Source organism: Mustela nigripes, chromosome 1 (genome assembly GCF_022355385.1).
Source record: "Mustela nigripes isolate SB6536 chromosome 1, MUSNIG.SB6536, whole genome shotgun sequence".
NCBI classification, from domain to species: Eukaryota; Metazoa; Chordata; class Mammalia; order Carnivora; family Mustelidae; genus Mustela; species Mustela nigripes.
The window spans coordinates 76901742-76920974 of NC_081557.1; positions in this window are offsets into that span (position 1 = coordinate 76901742).

Consider the following 19233-nt stretch of genomic DNA (forward strand, 5'->3'; position numbering starts at 1 on the left):
ATAAGATGGAGTGAACTGAGGGGAGAATTAACCTGGTAGGATTAGTTCACTCTGCAGCAAGATGCTTGGAATCACCTCTTACAACCCGTGCAGGGAATCTTAAACACACTCCTGTCTCAGGAGGAGTGCTGGCTGGGGAGGAGGGTGCTGGGCTAGGCTGAGCTAGAAAAGACAAGCCAGATGCAGAGCAGAGGCCTGTGGTGGAGGGGCTGAAATGCAGCTATTTGCTGGGAGGAGGACTGTTTTCTTTCCTGCCTGTGCCTCAGAATGGTAGGTTGAAGCAGAACCTGTAGACTAGAGGCCCCCTGCTTTGTCCAACTCGGTCCCATGGTGGAGGTTCAGGCTGGGCCAGGGTTGTGAAGGGAGGAGAGAAAATAGCTAAGCCTCTAGGGGCCATGCTGCACTTGGTGATTCTAGGGTGCCTAGGGCCCCAGAGAGATGGCCAAGCCTGAAATTGTAGATGTTTGGCTTGCCAATTCTGATCCTAATTCAAGTGTCTCCTGGGTCACAGCAGGAGGTAGAAAGAACAGGAAGAACACAGACCTACAAAACCAAGGGCATCATCATTCAAAATTCAGTGGTGTGTTTACTCCATGTCAGACACTGTGCTAGTTGCTGTGGATGGACATGAATAAGACACATCCTCTGCCCTCAAATTACTCACAGACTATAACAGAGAGATGAGAGGGCAGCTAGCTTCAATACCAGGCCTAGCTTCAATACCAGACACATATTTAAAGGAAGACAGAAATCAATCAATTCTGCTTGGCAAAAGTTGTAGGAAAACGCCCAGGGGGCCTTTATAGCAGAAATAGGTTTCTTTGCCTTCTTCATTCCACATAGGCTGTTGCATCAAATCAGAGGGTCAGTTGGGGCACTTGGGTGGCTCAGTTGGTTGAGCATCTGACTCTTGGTTTCAGCTCAGGTCATGATCTCAGGGTTATGAGACTGAGCCCTGCACACTATGCTCTGCACTGAGCATGGAGTCTGTTTGGGATTCTCTCTCCTCTTCCCTTGCTCTCCCCTTCCACCCTTCAAAACAAAACCAAAAACCAAAAACCAGAAGATCAAATAACACCAGGGCATGTGGGGTCTCAGAGACCCAGTGGTTCCAATGTTGTGTGATTCACTCTGTGCCCATGTTAAAAATACAGATCACAGGTGATACCTAAGACAGACTGAGTGAAAATTTTCCATAGTGCCTGGGAACATGCATTTAGACAAGTGTCACAGGTGATATTGGTAATTCATTAAATTTGAGATATGCTGAAGTAGACCATTCTCTCCTATTAGAGAGGGGTAACTTTGGTCCCAAGATGGGGGCTAAGATGACTGGTTCAAGACAATTAGCTGCTACCCAGTTAACACTAGGCCCTGAGCTCAGATTCACTTTTCTCCAAATTTGGCCCTCTGTTCACTAAGGAAGCTGCATATGGCATTTTACACAGCAGAGTGCTGGGACCCACGGCACAGCATTCTGTGTCAGGGCAAAGTCTCCTGTGGGACTCAAGGAGCAGATCCAGAAAAGCAAGGAGAGCTGGAGTGTCTGGCAGATTATCATCGCTCTGCTGGCTTTGGCTAGCTAGATCCCTTGTTAACCCCACCTGCTCCAGACCCCAGCTTGCTTCATTCCTGGAAGGTCATGTCTTCCTGCTTGGAGGCTAACAAAATGCCAGACCAACTGGTGGTTTGCTCATACTCTAAATACAGATGGCGGTATTTAGAAGGGAACAAAGACTTAGCCACAGAAAGTTGCCAAACTCCTGTTTCCAGAGACAACACTATAAGAAAGCCAGGGAGCAGGGGGGGAAAAAAAAAGTAACTTTAGAGCATAATAGTTTTCTTGAAAGAGCACCAGATGCCTTTTCAATTTTGGGGTGATGCCCTTTATAAAATGTCTCACTTGTTGAACAGGAAGCTGCTGCTGCTTGCTAGCATGTGGCCCTGGGTTGCCAGCCATCTTATAGTCAACATGAAAAAGGAAATGTATTTCCATCAAGTATACGTCTTGTTACATCTAAGCTGAGAGGCCTTCCCTGGTTTTCCAAGGCAAACGTTCTAAGTCTCAGTTTGGCTTTCAAGCTGTGGGTGGGCTGGCCCCATGCCCACAGCTGCCGCACATCCTGTGTGTCCCCTGCAGGCACAACCCTTTAACACCAGCTCTTCCTCTGAGCCCACTAGGGCTCTCTGAGGTATGTAAGGAAGGACTACAGGTAGTACTTCTTCTATTTGACAGATGAGGCAAAAGACTCCATGAGGTTAAGGACTTTTATGCTAATGCTGTGTAAGTGGTATATGTGAGACCCACTTAGATACCTGGGTTCTAGAACCTCCCCTTCAGACACTGCTAAATTTGATCATGTGAATTGTATCACCCCAGGTACATGTCCACCTACGAGACTGTTCAAATGTTTTCCTTTCTGGATGGCTTTCCTTTACTTTAACTTTCCATACCCTTCAAAATGTAGCTTGAAACGCCTCCAAGAAGCCATTTTCAAGGACTCTAGCCCTCAATCCTTTCTGAACTTGAATGACACTAGTTAGTGCTTAATTATGTTCCATCATATTGTTTGCTAATTATCTAAAGTGTGCCATTTTTCTCAGCACATCTAGTTTATAAATTTCATGACAATGGGTACTCATGATTTTTTATCATAGTCAGCCCAATGCTAAGTACAGAGTTTAAAACTTTTTGCTGAAAATCTGCATGGAGAAAGCCAGTGTCATTTATCTTCCTAAGGGAATTAACAACAATGACCCCATTTAGCATATCTCAATGTGTTTGGTTTCTCCCCATCTTATTAGCTTCCCAACAGAAGCTATCTGGCTCAGAAAAAGCATCCAGCTGTTCAGAGCAGCTGGAAGCCAAGTAAGGGTTATTTTGGGATGAGTTATTTCTTGCTTCTTAAGCCCTTTCAAATAACATTGTCTGAAATGATGCTGCTTGATGGAGAGGAGTCCCCTCACTCCCACAAAACTGAGATAGAGAAATTGCTCCCGAGAAAGACCAAGGACGGGCTAAGAAGAGCAGAAGCAAGATCACTCCGCTTTGGCAGCCAGATGTTTTAGGTCTTATTTAGTCCTCATCACTGCTTCTGTACAACACCTGTTTCTAGGGGCAGAGAGGGACAGCTGATGGCTTCAGAGACTGCAGTGGATCCAAACTCACTTTCATGTATCCCTTCATGCATTTTGGGGTCTACTGTTTGCTTATTCCTTACTCTTTCTCTGCCTCTAAGGAGGTCACACTCTCAATGGGGATGTAAAAAAGAAACATGCATATAAAGAAATTAGTAATTGCAATTTGATAAATGTTTGGAGGGAAATAATTTACGTGAAGGGAATAGTTGGAGGGAGTGAATGGGTGGGACATGGGAGCCACTTTTGACAGGATGGTCTGGGTGATCACTGAAGGCATTCTGAAGAGATTTAACTGGGACATGAGGGGGAAAAGCCCACCAGCCAAAGATTGGGGAAGAGTTCAGGGGAAAGACATGTACATATGCTAGAGAAGCTGGGTGGGAACAGATGGGAGGCCAAAGTTCGAGAAGAGTGAGGCAGGGGAATGTGGAGGAGGCACTGAAGAGAGGCAGTGAAGAGCCATTTCAGCAGGCTAGAGGGAGGTGGGGTAAAGAGGAGCAAAGGATGGATTCAGGAGCTATAGTTGGGGTGCATGTTGAAAATCGAGTAACCAGGCCTGTGGTGGATTGGATCTGTGGGCCATAGGAAGAGGGGGACTGAGGATGAATCCCAGCTTCCTAATTTGATTGAAGAATACTAGGCAATAAGTCAGGAGTGTGTGCACCTGTGTGTGTGTGTGTGTGTGTGTATGTGTGTGTGCTGTGTACTGGCAGTGGTATAAATCAAGAACTCTAGTCTGGTTGTATCAAACAGATAATAATGGCTATCTGTTATTTATTTAGCCACTGCTCATTGTGCACCTATTATCACCTATTGTGTCAGGCAGGAAACAAAACAGACAAAACTCCTCTCCCTCACAGAGCACAGTCTGGAAGACAGTAATAAATAAATAAAATATATATTATGCTAGAAAGGAAGCAGTGCCTAGGAGAAAATAAAAAAAGAACTCAAAGAGGATTGAAGTTTTAGATAGGATGTCCAGAGAAATTCTTACTGATGATATGAAATTTAGGCAAAGATTTCAAGGAACTCAGCAGGTTTTGGAGGAAAGCTTTCCAGGTGGGGAGAGGAGGTGGCAGGGACAGTAAGTGAATAGGTCTGAAGGTAGGAGAATATGCTGACTCAGGAGCAGTAAAGTGACCAGTGTGACTAGAGCAGAGTGAGCAGGACTGACAACAGGGATGTCATAGAGGTAGGGGGAGGGCAAACTATGTGGGCCTGGCAGGTCAGAGCTAGGCCTCTTGAGGTCACCTGGACTGAGCTGGAGCTCAGTGGGGGATTTCAGCAGAGAGTTAAAATGATCTGGTCTTTTTAATGTTGCTCTGATAGCTACACTGAACTATATCAGCTACACTGACAGACTGTGGGTGACAAGGGGAGAGAAGGAAGTAGGACCAGTATGTCTTGCTGTAATCCAGCATGGATGTATAATGGGGCCTATAGTAGCATGGTGGAAGGGGAATCCAGAGTGGAGAGATTCTCTGTACATGCAAAGTGATCGTGACTGTATTTACTAAAGGATTAGATGTAGGATGATGAAGAGGGAAATATCAAGGATAACTCCAGTGTTTTTATTTTATTGAAAGGATGAAGTTGCATTAACTGATACTGAGAAGAAAGTGGGAAGAACAGTTTTCACATTGAAAGCATGGTTTTAAGCATATTAGGTGTTGGATATCTCTTAGACATTCTTATGGGACTATTTACCAGGCTGTGTGATAAATGAGTTGAGCTTGGAGCAAAGTGCAGGGCTAGAGATATGAAACTGTAGTCCTTAGCACAGAGATGATATTGAAAGCCAGACACTGGATGATCAAACTTAGGCAGTGGGAGTAACCAGAAAAGAGACCTAAGTCAGACCCCTGGATCTGAGTTTAGAGGTGGAGCAAGGTAGGACCAAAAGCCAGAAACTGACAAGGGATGGTCAGAATGTTGTTGGGAAACAGGTGGGTGTGTGATCCATGGAGCCATGCTAAGAAAAGTGTCTAAGGAGGACAAAGTGATCAACAGTGTAAAATACTAGTGATAATTAAGAAAGTAAGGACTGAAAATTGACATTGGCTTTAGCAATGGATGACACTGGTAGCCTTAATCGGGGTTGTTGGAAAGATAGGAGAGGACATGGAAGTAGAATCATTTCAAGATAGAATGAGAGGAGATACACATTTGGTGATAGGCACAGACAAGCTTTTCAAGGAGCTTTGCTCTAAAGAAAGAGAAATGGAGAAAAACCAGAGGAGGAAGCATGGTTGAGGGATTTTTTTAAATAGGAAAAACAACTACATGTTGTGTGTTGAAGGAAAAAATCCAGTAGAGTGAGAAAAATTGGTGCTGCAAGATAAAGAGGGGGAAATTGCTAGAGCACCATCCTTGAATAGATGAGGAGGAATGGATCAAATGGGCCAGCAGAATGCTGGCCTTAGACAGGAACACAGTCACTCATAGCATCAGGGGAGAAGGAAATTGTATATACACAAATGCAGGAAGGCAGATAGATGGATAGTAGAAGCCTGTGGCTGTTCTTTTCCTATTTTTTCAATTTTCTTAATCATATAGAAACAAGGTCATCGTTAAGAGTGAGGACTGGTGAGGTGCTGTCCACCATTAAAGATGAGAATGCATGACAAAGCCATCTAACAGAGCAGGAGAATGTGCTAGTATACCATAACTATGAATGCTGGTCCAGGATCCCAGGCCTTCTTGGTTGCCAGTGAAGTTGTACATTTTTCTTAAACATATTCAGTACAAGAGGGTGGAACAAGATGACAGAGGAGTGGGAGACCTGAATTTCATCTGGTTCCAGGAATTTAGCTAGTTATCAAACCATTCTGAACACCTACAAACTCAACAGGAGATTGAAAAAAAGAATTGCAGCAATTCTATGAACAGAAAAGTGACCACCTTCTGGAAGATAGCATGTTTGAAGAAGTGAATCTGAGGGAATATTTAGGGAGATAGACTGTGGGAGAAGGGAGCTTCTATAAGCAGCTCCTGGCAAGTAAGAGAGCAGCAGAGCATGAAATCAGAACTTTTAGAAGTCTGCTCTGTGCAGAGGGATGTTGCTCTAGTAGCTAAGCAGGGGGTGGAGCCCTTACTGGGATGCTGTGGTCTCAGGACCCTCAGGATCACAAAAAGACCAGTAGTATCTGAATGTGGCAGAGCTCCCAGGTAACAGAGCAGGGAAGCTGGTTGCAAAGATGTAGATGTGGAGTGGATTCTCAGCTCAGGGTTGCCATAAACCATGATCCAAGGCATAGTCAGACCACTACTCTTCAAGCAGGGACCCACAAATACCAGGAAGCCAGTGGCATGGGAGTGCACTGCAGGAATATGCTGGGTTTGGAGTCTCCAAACAGGGCTGTGTGGCCAGAGATAGAAATGCTCAGTCACAGGCTGGGTAAACACAGAGCACAGCCAGAGACCAGGGAGACAGGCGTGATTGACTGCTTTTCTCTGAGGGTTCACTGAAAAGGAGGGGGCTCCTGAGCTCTTGGCTGCTCTGGGGCCAGAGATTGGGAGGCCACCATTTTCATTCTCATCCTCCAAAGCTGTACAGAAAACTTTCAGGGAACAAAAGCTACTGAGAGTAAACCTGATCATGATGCTTAGCCTGGCCCCAGGCAAGGGCAGAGCAATTCCACCTCAGGCAAAGATATTTGAGAATCACTGCAACAGGTCCCTCCCCCAGAAGATCCACAGAGACCTGGCAGGCCAGAAGATATATTCAGAGCACTAAATGAGAAAAATATGCAGCCTGGGTCACAAATCAGATGTCAGCCAGTACCAAAAGATTGGGATCATTTCCTGCATATTTTCAGATCATAAAACTAGAACTCAACCATAAGAGGAAAGTTGGAAAGAACTCAAATACATGAAAGCTAAAAAGCATCCTATTAAGGAATGAATGGGTCAACCAGGAAATTAAAAAATTAAAAAAAAAAAAAAACCTCACAGAAACAAATGAAAATGAAAACACAGCTGTTCAAAATCTTTGGGATGCAGCAAAGGTAGTCCTAAGAAGAAAGTATATAGCAATAAAAGTCTTTCTCAAGAAACAAGAAAGGTCTCAAATACACAATCTAACCCTAGACCTAAAGAAACTGGAGAAAGAACAGCAAAGAAAGCCTAGACTCAACAGAAGAAGAGAAATAAAAATCAGAGTAGAAATCAATAAAATAGAAACCAAAAGAACAGTAGATCAGATCAATGAAACTAGGAGCTGGTTCTTTGAAAAAATTAATAAGATTGATATCCCCCTGGACAGACTTATCAAAAAGAAGAGAATGGACCCAAATTAATAAAATCAGGAATGAAAGAGGAGAGATCGCAACTGACACCCCAAAGAAATACAAACAATTTTAAGAACATATTATGAGGAACCATACACCAGCAAATTAGACAATCTGGAAGAAATAGATGCATTCCTAGAGACATATAAACTACCAAAACTGAACCAGGAAGAAATAGGAAACCTGAACAGACCCATAACCAGTAAGGAGTTTGAAGCAGTAATCAAAAATCTTCCAACAAACAACAGCACAGGGCCAGACGGCTTCCCAGGGGAATTCTACCAAACATTTAAAGAAGAATTAATATCTATTCTCCTGAAACTGTTCCAAAAAATAGAAATGGAAGGAAAACTTCCAAATTCATTTTATTAAGCCAGCATTACCTGATCCCCAAACAAGAAAAAAGATCCCATCAAAAAGGAGAATTAGAGACCAATATCCCTGACGAACATGGATGCAAAAAATCTCACCAAAATACTAGCCAACAGTACATTAAAAGGATTACTTACAACCACCAAGTGGGATTTATTCGTGGGCTGCAAGTTTGGTTCAACATCCATATTCAATCAATGTGATATAATACATTAAAAGAAAGAATAAGAACTATATGATACTTTCAATAGATGCTGAAAAAGCATTTGACAAGTACAGCATCCTTTCTTGATCAAAACTCTTCATAGTGTAGGGATAGAGGTTACCTACCTCAATATCATAAAAAGCTGTCTATGAAAAACCCACAGTGAATATCATTCTCAATGGAGAAAAACAGGGCTTTTCCTCTAATGTCAAGAACATGGCAGGGATGTCCACTATCAGCACGGTTATTCAACATAGAGCTAGAAGTCCTAGCCTAAGCAATCAGGCAACAAAATGAAATAAAAAGCACCTGAATCATCAAAGAAGTCAAACTTTCACTCTTTCAGGTGATATAATACTTTATGTATCCTACGATACTTTATGTATCCAAAACTGGTAGAACTCATACAGGGAACAGTAAAGTGGAAGGATATAGAATCAATGCACAGAAATCAGTTGCATTTCTATATACCAACTGCAAGACAGAAGAGAGAGAAATTAAGGAGTCTTTCCCATTTACAACTGCACCCAAAAGTTTAAGATACCTAGGAACAAGTCTAACCCAAAGAATATAGTTTTCTGTACTCAGAAAACTATAAGGAATAGTCATAAAAGAAATCAAGGAAGCCACAAAGAAATAGAAAAATGTTCCATGCGCCTGGGTTGGAAGAACAAATACTGTGAAAATGTCCATACCACCTTTTAATGCAATCCCTATCCAAATACCACCAACTTTTTTTTTTTCCCAAAGACATGGAACAAATAATCCTAAAATTTGTACGGTACCAGAAAAGACCCCCAAATAGCCAGAGGAATGTTGAAAAAGAAAACCAAAGTTGGTGGCACTACAATTCCAGACTTCAAGCTCTATTACAAAGCTGTAATCATCAAGACAGTACAGTAGTGGCACAAAAACAGACATATAGATCCATGGAACAGAATAAAGAGCTGAGAAATGGACCCTCAATTCTATGGTCAATTAATCTTCAATTAATGTGAGAAAGGAAACCATCAAAATCCTTGAGGAGAACATAGGCAGCAACCTCTTTGACCTCAGCTGCAGCAACTTCTTCCTAGACATACTGCCAAAAGCAAGGGAAGCAAGGGCAAAAAATGACTATTGGGACATCATCAAGATAAAAAGCTTTTGCACAGCAAAGGAAACAGTCAACAAAACCAAAAGACAACTGACAGAATGAGAGAAGATATTTGCAAATGACATACCAGATAAAGTGCTAAAAATCTATAAAGGACTTGTCAAACTCAACACTCAAAGAATAAATAATCCAATCAAGAAATGGGCAGAAGACATGAACAGACATTTCTCTAAAGGAGACATCCATATGACCAACAGACACATAAAAAAGTGCTCAACATCACTTGGCATCAGGGAAATACAAATCAAAAACTTAATGAGGTACAACCTCACACCAGTCAGAATGGCTAAAATTAACCAGTCAGGAAATGACATGTGTTCACGAGGATACAGAGGAAAGGGAAACCTTTTATACTGTTGGTGGGAATACAAGCTGGTGAAGACACTCTGGAAAACAGTACAGAGCTTCCTCATAAAGTTAAAATTGAGCTACCCTACAACCCAGCAATTGCACTACTGGGTATTTACCCTGAAGATACAAACGTAGTGATCCGAAGGGGCACGTGCACCTGAATGTTTATAGCAGCAATGTCCACAATAGCCAAACTATGGATAGAACCTAGATGTCCATCAACTGATGGATGGATAAAGAAGATGTGGTGTAGCTTGCAGCCTTCCCATTGAGATCAGGAACAAGACAAGGATGCCCCCTTTCACCACTCTTGTTCAACATAGTATTAGAAGTCCTAGCAACAGCAATCAGACAACAAAGAGAAATAAAAAGTATCCAAATTGGCAATGAGGAAGTCAAACTCTCTCTCTTCACAGATGACATGATTCTTTATATGGAAAACCCAAAAGACTCCACCCCCAAACTAATAGAACTCATAGAGCAATTCAGCAACGTGGCAGGATACAAAGTCAATGTGCAGAAATCAGTGGCTTTCTTATACACTAACAATGAAAATACAGAAAGGGAAATTAGAGAATCGATTCCATTTACTATAGCACCAAGAACCATAAGATACCTGGGAATAAACCTAAGCAAAGAGGTAAAAGCAAAGAGGTACTTGAGGAACTACAGAACACTCATGAAAGAAATTGAAGAAGACACAAAAAGATGGAAGACCATTCCATGCTCTTGGATCGGAAGAATAAACATTGTTTAAATGTCTATACTGCCTAGAGCAATCTATACTTTTAATGCCATTCCGATCAAAATTCCACCGGTATTCTTCAAAGAGCTGGAGCAAATAATCCAAAAATTTGTATGGAATCAGAAGAGACCCCAAATCACTAAGGAAATGTTGAAAAACAAAAATAAATCTGGGGGCATCACATTACCTGATTTCAAGCTTTATTACAAAGCTGTGATCACCAAGACAGCATGGTACTGGCATAAAAACAGACACATAGACCAGTGGAACAGAGTAGAGAGCCCAGATATGGACCCTCAACTCTACGGTCAATTAATCTTCGACAAAACAGGAAAAAATATACAGTGGAAAAAAAGACAGTCTCTTCAATAAATGGTGCTGGGAAAACTGGGCAGCTATATGTAGGAGAGTGAAACTCGACCATTCTCTTACACCGTACACAAAGATAAACTCAAAATGGATAAAAGACCTCAGTGTGAGACAGGAATCCATCAGAATCCTAGAGGAGAACATAGGCAGTAATCTCTTCGATATCAGCAGCAGCAACTTCTTTCAAGATATGTCTCCAAAGGCAAAGGAAACAAAAGCGAAAATAAACTTTTGGGACTTCATCAAAATCAAAAGCTTCTGCACAGCAAAGGAAACAGTCAAAAAAACAAAGAGGCAACCCACTGAATGGGAGAAGATATTTGCAAATGACAGTACAGACAAAAGGTTGATATCCAGGATCTATAATGAACTCCTCAAACTCAACACATACGAAACAGGCAAACATATCAAAAAATGGGCAGAAGATATGGACAGACACTTCTCCAATCAAGACATACAAATGGCTATCAGACACATGAAAAAATGTTCACCATCACTAGCCATCAGGGAGATTCAAATTAAAACCACATTGAGATATCACCTTACACCAGTTAGAATGGCCAAAATTAACAAAACAGGAAACAACATGAGTTGGAGAGGATGTGGAGAAAGGGGAACCCTCTTACACTGTTGGTGGGAATGCAAGTTGGTGCAGCCTTTTTGGAGAACAGTGTGGAGATTCCTCAAGAAATTAAAAATAGAACTTCCCTATGACCCTGCCACTGCACTCCTGGGTATTTACCCCAAAGATACAGATGTAGTGAAAAGAAGGGCCATCTGCACCCCAATGTTTATAGCAGCAATGAACACGGTCGCCAAACTGTGGAAAGAACCAAGATGCCCTTCAACGGACGAATGGATAAGGAAGATGTAGTCCATATACACTATGGAGTATTATGCCTCCATCAGAAAGGATGAATACCCAACTTTTGTAGCAACATGGACGGGACTGGAAGAGATTATGCTGAGTGAAATAAGTCAAGCAGAGAGAGTCAATTATCATATGGTTTCACTTATTTGTGGAGCATAACAAATATCATGGAGGACAATGGGTGTTAGAGAGGAGAAGGGAGTTGGGGTAAATTGGAAGGGGAGGTGAGTCATGAGAGACTATGGACTCTGAAAAACATTCCGAGGGGTCTGAAGTGGCGGGGGGGTGGGAGGTTGGGGTACCAGGTGGTGGGTATTATAGAGGGCATGGATTGCATGGAGCACTGGGTGTGGTGAAAAAATAATGAATACTGTTTTTCTGAAAAAAAAAAAAAGATGGTATATATATATAAAAGATGGTATATATATACCCAATGGAATATTATGGAGCCATCAATAAAACCCCAAATCTTGCCATTTGTAATGACGTGGATGGAACTAGATGGTATTATGCTATGCAAAATAAGTCAATCAGAGAAAGACAATTATTATATGATCTGACTGATATGAGGAGTTTGAGAAAAAGAGAATCATAGAGGATGGGAGGGACAAATGAAACAAGACAAAACCAGAGAGGGAGACAAACCATAAAAGACTATTAATCTCAGGAAACAAACTGAGGGTTGCTGGAGGAGAGGGAGGTGGGCAGGATGGGGTGGCTCAGTTATGGACACTGGGGAGGGTATGTGCTATGGTGAGTGCTGTGAATTGTGTAAGACTGATGAATCACAGACCTGTACCCCTGAAACAAATGATATATTATATGTTAATAAAAAAATATTCAGTGCTGGTGCAGTGCACTTTAGTTGGACAAAATGGGATTGGGATTTAGCTGAGTGCAAGAGAGTAAGTGGTTGTAGAGAGGAGGAGGGAGAGAGCACTGAAGTGTAGAGCATAACACTGACATGACATTTGCCTTGGCAATGTGGGAAGTTAGAGATGAGAATGGGTTGGAAATTTAATGCATCAGAAATTCTGAAGGTGGAGGGGTAAGATGACCTCTGGAACTGGACGAATAGACCTGCAATTTAGGAAGTAGTGGTCAGAATGCAGGATGTCTGAAATTAGGTTTATGGGGAGACTGTAGTTCTTGGTAATGATGAAATCAAAGGTGATTGGATGAATCAGGAGAGGAAAAGCTGCTGGAGCAGTGCAGGTTGAGGTATTTGAAACAATATTATTTGTTTATTAAATCAGAAAGTAAAGAAAAGAAGAATGTCAGAGAAAGGTATTATCAGGAGCTACATTCTTCAAGGTAAAAGAGGAACGAGATTAACTGTGACAAAGTTGGGGAGCAGGTGGTTTTGTCATGTGACATGAGATCCCTCCAAGCAGGGCACAGGGAAGATGGGGAGATAGCTAGGCAGATGCATCCCAGGAGGGCCAGAGGCGAACAGAGCCCTTTGAGAGGAAAGAAGGGAAAGCTGTGTTCCCAGAAGAGCTGGATTTTTGTTTAGAGGTACAAGGTGGAGAAGGTGAGGATATGATTGACCTTGAGTTCTGGAGGGTGAGAAGTAGGGTGTCAGGAGGAGAGGGAGAGAGATAAGGTGGGAAAAGGTGATGTGCAGAGCCTGCAGGTATCAGAGTCTGGAGCCCGAAGGCTGCTTTGGTGCTTGTGTATGAACAAGGAGAAAGGTGGACAAACATACCCAAGATTTAGTGGGTGCATTCTATGTGCCACCATATTTCTAATCTTTTTCCAAGCAATAACTCACTTGATTCTCACAACAACTTTAGGAAGTAGGCGCTATCATATTCATTTTACAGATGAAGAAAATGAAGCACAGAGAGGTTAAAAACTCACCATGATCACACTGCTTATTGAGTACAGAGCTAGAATTTGAACCCAGGCAGAGAGATTCCAGAACCCATGGTATCCATGACTACTTCATTCTGTTTTCAGGCTAGTGTTTGCACTGCCCCTAATCCATTATGTTCTACAGGAAAAATTGGGTAACCTTTCTGAGGTTAACATTTTCATATTTGCAAAACAGGGGTGATAACACCTGAATTAGTGATGCTGTACCTGGCAGTTGTAGAAGGGACTCAGAAAATTAGTAGGGAAGGTGAGATATAAGCATATGACTATGATAAGGGGCAAGGTAAGAAATACTATTTTAATAGATGCATCATACGCTATGGAAGCAAAGAAAAAAGAAATACAAATTCCTGGTGATTCAAACAGGTGAGGACTTTCCGTTCATGAAAAGTGCTCGCAGTTTAGAGGTGGGAGGAGAGCCGAGGTTCGATACGGTGCAAGCTATGGCCAGATCTCTGCGCAAGACGAGCCGCTCCAGCCTTACCTTACCCAGAACCTCAATCTCTCCAAACTCATGCCTGTTGCCTTTCTTTTGTTTCTCTCTCTCTCTTTCTGTCTCTGTCTCTGTCTCTCTCTCTCTCTCTCTTCTTTTTAGCAATCATCTAAAGAGTAGAAATGGAGAGAGCAGATAGTGGAGGGATAGAGTGGAAACTGCTTTCTCAGTAATGATATGCTCTGGAGACTGAGATAACATGAATGAAGGTGCTTAGTAAACTGTGACGGGAGGTGTTTTTGTTAAAGAAATGCAGTGTGGTAGAGTGGCATTGACACTGGAAGAAATGTGGGTTTCCAGATGTGGACCAGGTATCTTTGGAAGAGTCAGTCTCGGCCTAGAGACTGATAATTATAGGAAGGCAGCAGGTCCTTTTAGAGAGAATGGAAGACAGATAGAATCTTCCAAGGTTCCTGTTCTAGCATTGAGCACTAAGTTTGGGCTGGGCTTAGATATAGCTGCTTGCACAGGCAGTCAGAGGGGAGGTGAAGTGTGTCAGTCAGAGCAAAACAAAGTACCCTTGTTAGGTGGCTGCTCATCTCCTTATATAGGGGGTGAGGCTCAGATCGCCTACTTTGTACAATAGAGGCTTTGCCTGTTGGCACCACATGAACCAATAGTGTTAAAGTGGACGTTGCCCCAAAGCGGCAGAGTCAAAAAACACTCTAATTCACATAGAATGTGGAGTTGGCCTCAGGGATCTCTAAGGTCTTTGATATTCTACCTTGTTGAGATTCTCTTTCTAACCCAGGGGTAAATCAGGAGTCATGAGAGTAAACCGTGCTTGGAGCAATAGTGTCTGAAAACTCTGATCACTGACCTGATGGCTAGGCAGTTGGGGCTGGAAAAGTAACCAGACCCTGAAGAAGGGAACTTGAAGACATGAAAATGCTGGGTTTGCTTACTGTAATGCCCACATTCCCACACCACATTCCAAGAACTTCTCTGAGCCAGTATCTCCTGGGATAGAGAGAATGGTGGCACGTCACTGTTCTATGTGTACTGAGCAACAGAAAGAGGGACAGGGATTTCAGCAGGAAGGATTTGAAGTAGACCCATTCCAGTTGTTTCTCCCCTGCAGCTTTAAGGAGTGGCTATAAGAGATCAATGTCCAGCAGGTTAAGCTCTCCTCCACCCTTCTTAAAAGTATATCTGTGGCAGTTGGGGCACCAGACAGGTGGGAGGAGTGAAGGCAGGGACAAGAGGGTTTGGGTTAAGTTAGCCTTGACATAGCACTCCCCCAGAGCCAAGGATAGTTAGATTTTCTGAAGGTGTTGCTTATCCAACACGCCCGTTTGCTAAGCTGGGGGCATTTCAAGCTCCTGTCTTTTTTTTCCTCCTTGGAGCTCCAGCAGGTTTTCTCTCCCTTTGCATACAACATGCATACTAATTGGAGCCTCTCCCTGAGAAGAAGCCTTCTTTCTGACAGATTCTTTAAGAATAGACGTAGGTTTTGAAAAACCCAAGATGGCATTGCCTGTAATTATAAAGTAATTGGTGTAATTGAGAGCTCAGGGTCTTATGCAAATCACTCTCCTGTTTTTAACTTTACATCAAGACTATTTTTATTTTTGAATGCAAGAAAAAAAAAAAACCAACATGTGCCTTTGGGTATGGCACTTGTGCATTTTGGCCTAGGGCTTATGTGTGCAAAAAATACTAGAGTAGCTGTGGAGGAGGCATTGGCCTTGGATGGAAGATTAAGCTACTTCTGGTCTTCACGTATCTTGCAGAAAGTCTCCAGGCTTCTCTCAGCCCATGTTTTCTTCATCTGTAGAATAGGGAATATAAAAGTAAACTCCCATTGTTGTGAAAATGAAAGAATATAGATGCATGAGCATTGTAAAGTATATGGGGATGTCATGATGTTATGTTTCCCCTTCCCCTTTGTTATGCCTTTCCTCTTCTCCTGCAGGTGGCGTGTGGTGCAGTGGGGAAGGCAGTGCTTTGGACTGGAAGGCTGGAGTGCATGTCTCAGGTCCTGTTTATAAATCGGATAAGTGACCCTATTTTTTCTTTTGTGTACAAAGGAGATTAGGTGGGACCAGAGGAGGAACGGATAGGATCAGTGGGAAAGTGAACTGAAAAGTTCCTGGGCCGTCAAACGATTTGTTTAACCAGTGACCCAACTCTGTACTTTGTCTTCACTGAGTACCTATGAGTACTTGCAGTAGTTGCTATGATTCTTGCTGAGGGAAAGCCTCCAGGACTCTGGTTAGGGGTGATCTGAGTTTCTTGCAGCTGCTGTAACAAATAACCACAAACTTGGTGACCTAAAACAATAGAGATTTATTCTCTCACAGTTCTGTCCAGTAGCACCATGCTCCCTCTGAGAACATAAGGGGAGAATCACTCCACTGACTGCCTCCACCTTTACCTGGCTATCTTCTCCTTGTGTTTCCATAGGTGTCTCCATGTATGTCTATGTAATCTGCTCCTATGTCTCTTCCAAGGACACTGATCATAGCATGTAGGTTCAGCCAGATGTATCCTCCTCCAAGCTATGTAACTTAATTACATCTGCAAAGAGCCATTTTTTCCAAATAACAAAACATTTAGGAGTTCCTGGGATTAAGACTTGATATATTTGTGGGGCCATTATTTAGCTGACTGTAGGAGTTAAGTCTCCCTGACGCCTCCCAGGTTGGAATCATATCTACCATTTTGCATCTCTGTGACCTTGGGCAAGTTATTTCATCTCTCTGCATCTCAGTTTCCTCATCTGTAAACTGGGGGGAAATAATAGCATCTACTTCATGGGGTAGTTGTGAGGATTAAATAAATTAATATACAGAAAACACTTTGATGGGTCCTTGGCTCAAAATATTTGCTATTATTATCTTTGGTTTTCCTTTAATACCTGGTTCTAGATTTTCCATCATAATTTCCTCCAAAATCTTCCAGAACTTGATTGTATTTGGCCTATACAAACATTGTGGTGTGAATTACTTTTTATTTGCTCAAAAATTATTTTTTTCATGTTTGAAATACTTAACAATTTTATGATCTGGTGTATTTGCTTTTATAATTATTTCATGATTTTATAGAATTTCATCATATCCCTCCTTAAAAAATATTTTTTCATGTCTTTGAAGAAACAAAATATTTCTAACTGTACAAAAAAGGAAATTATTGACCCTGATGATATATTGCATTATATCATATCTTGATTCTTTCTAATATTTCCTTATTAATAATTGTTACATTAACTCCTCTTCCCTGTCACCAAACACCATGAACCACAGGTTTTAAAATAATTTTACTTATGATACAAATATAATTAAGTACCAATTTATTAAACTTTAACCAGTAAAGAAACATATATGCTTGCCGATCAGTTTGTCATCAAGCTGATTTGAAATACTTATATCAAAGGGCAAAAACACTTGTTATTTGGGGCATTCCATTTGGTTTTAAAGATTTCTATTTATTATTTATTTGACACAGAGAGATCACAAGTAGGCAGAGAGGCAGGCAGAGAGAGAGGAAGGGAAGCAGACTCACTGCTGAGCAGAGAGCCCAATGCATGGCTTGATCCCAGGACCTTGAGATCATGACCTGAGCTGAAGGCAGAGGCTTAACCCACTGACCCACCCAGGTGCCCCTCCATTTGATTTTAAAATAGCAATAGATCCTCAGCATATTAAAGATGATATATGAAAAACACAATTAACATTATACTCAATGGTGAAAGACTGGGAATTTTTCTTTTATAATCAAGAAATAGATAGGGATGCCCACTTAGACCACTTCTAGTCAACAGAGTATTAGAAGTTCTAGCCAGAAAAACTAAGCAAGCAAAAGAAATAAATAGAATCCAGATTGGAAAGGAAGAAGTAAAAATACCTCTGTTCACAGATGTCATGATCTTATATGCAGAAAACCTTACAGGCCATTAGAATCAATAAACAAATTCTATGAAGTTGCAAGATACAAAATCAACACGTAAAAATCAGTTGTATGTCTATGGGTTAACAATGAATAATCTTAAAAGGAGATTAAGAAACTGATATTATTTACAATAACATCAAAAAGAAAAAAATATTTAGGAATAAACTTATCCAAGGAAGTGAGAGACTCAGACTGAAAACTATAAATCATTGATGAAAGAAATTAATGAGGACATAAAAAGGTAAAGGCATCCCAGACTCATGGACTGGAAAACTTAATATTGTTAAGATGACATTATTACTAAAAGAGATCTACATATTCAATGAAATCCCTATTAAAATATATATTTTTAAGATTTTATTTATTTATTTGACAGACAGAGATCACAAGTAGGCAGAGAGGCAGGCAAAGACAGAGAGAGGAAGCAAGCTCCCCTCTGAGCAGAGAGCCTGATGCGGGGCTTGATCCCAGGACCCCGGGATCACAACCTGAGCTGAAAGCAGAGGCTTTAACCTCTGAGCCACCCAGGCGCCCCTAAAATATTTTTTAAAAAAGATTTTATTTGTTTGTATGAAAGTGAGAGAGAGAGAGAGCACATGCGCATACACGAATGAGCAGGGGGAGGGGCAGAGACAGAGGGAGAAGCAGACTCCATGCTGACAGGGAGCCCAATGTGGGACTTGATCTCAGGACTCTGGGATCATGACCCGAACCAGAGACATATGTTTAAACGACTGAGCCACCCAGGCACACAATCTTTCTCAAAATCTTAACTTGTTTGAAGAAATAGAAAGACTCACACTAAAATGCATATGAAATCTCAAGGGACCCTGATAGCCAAAAACAAATTTGAAATTTCAAAACTGGAAGACTTACATTTCTGGATTTCCAAACTTACTACACAGTGGTAGTACACACTGCCTTGAGTGTGGTACTGGCATAAAGATACAATGATGGAAGAGAACAGAAAGCTCAAAACGAAACCCTCACATATATAGTTGATCTTTGAAGAACATAGGGTTCAGGGGTGCTGACCCTCCATACAATCTGAAATCTCCATATACAATGGGTTCCATGGTGTAATGGTTAGCACTCTGGACTCTAAAATCTCCATATAACTTTTGGCTCTCTAAAAACTTAACTACTAATAGACTACTATTGAACAGAGGCCTTACCAATAACATAATGCCTTGATTAACACATATTTTTATGTTATATGTTTTGTATACTATATTCTTATGATAAAGCTAGAGAAAGGAAAACATTATTGGAAAAGTCATTTGGAAGAGAAAATGTATTTACAGTACTGTACCATATTTATAAAAAAAATCCACATATAGGTGGAACCGTACAATTCAAACCCATGTTGTTCAAGGGTCAACGATATAAAAAACTGATTTTCAACAAGTTGTCAAGACTACCGAATAGGGCAAGGACAGTGTTTTCAACAAATGATGCTGGGAAACGGGATA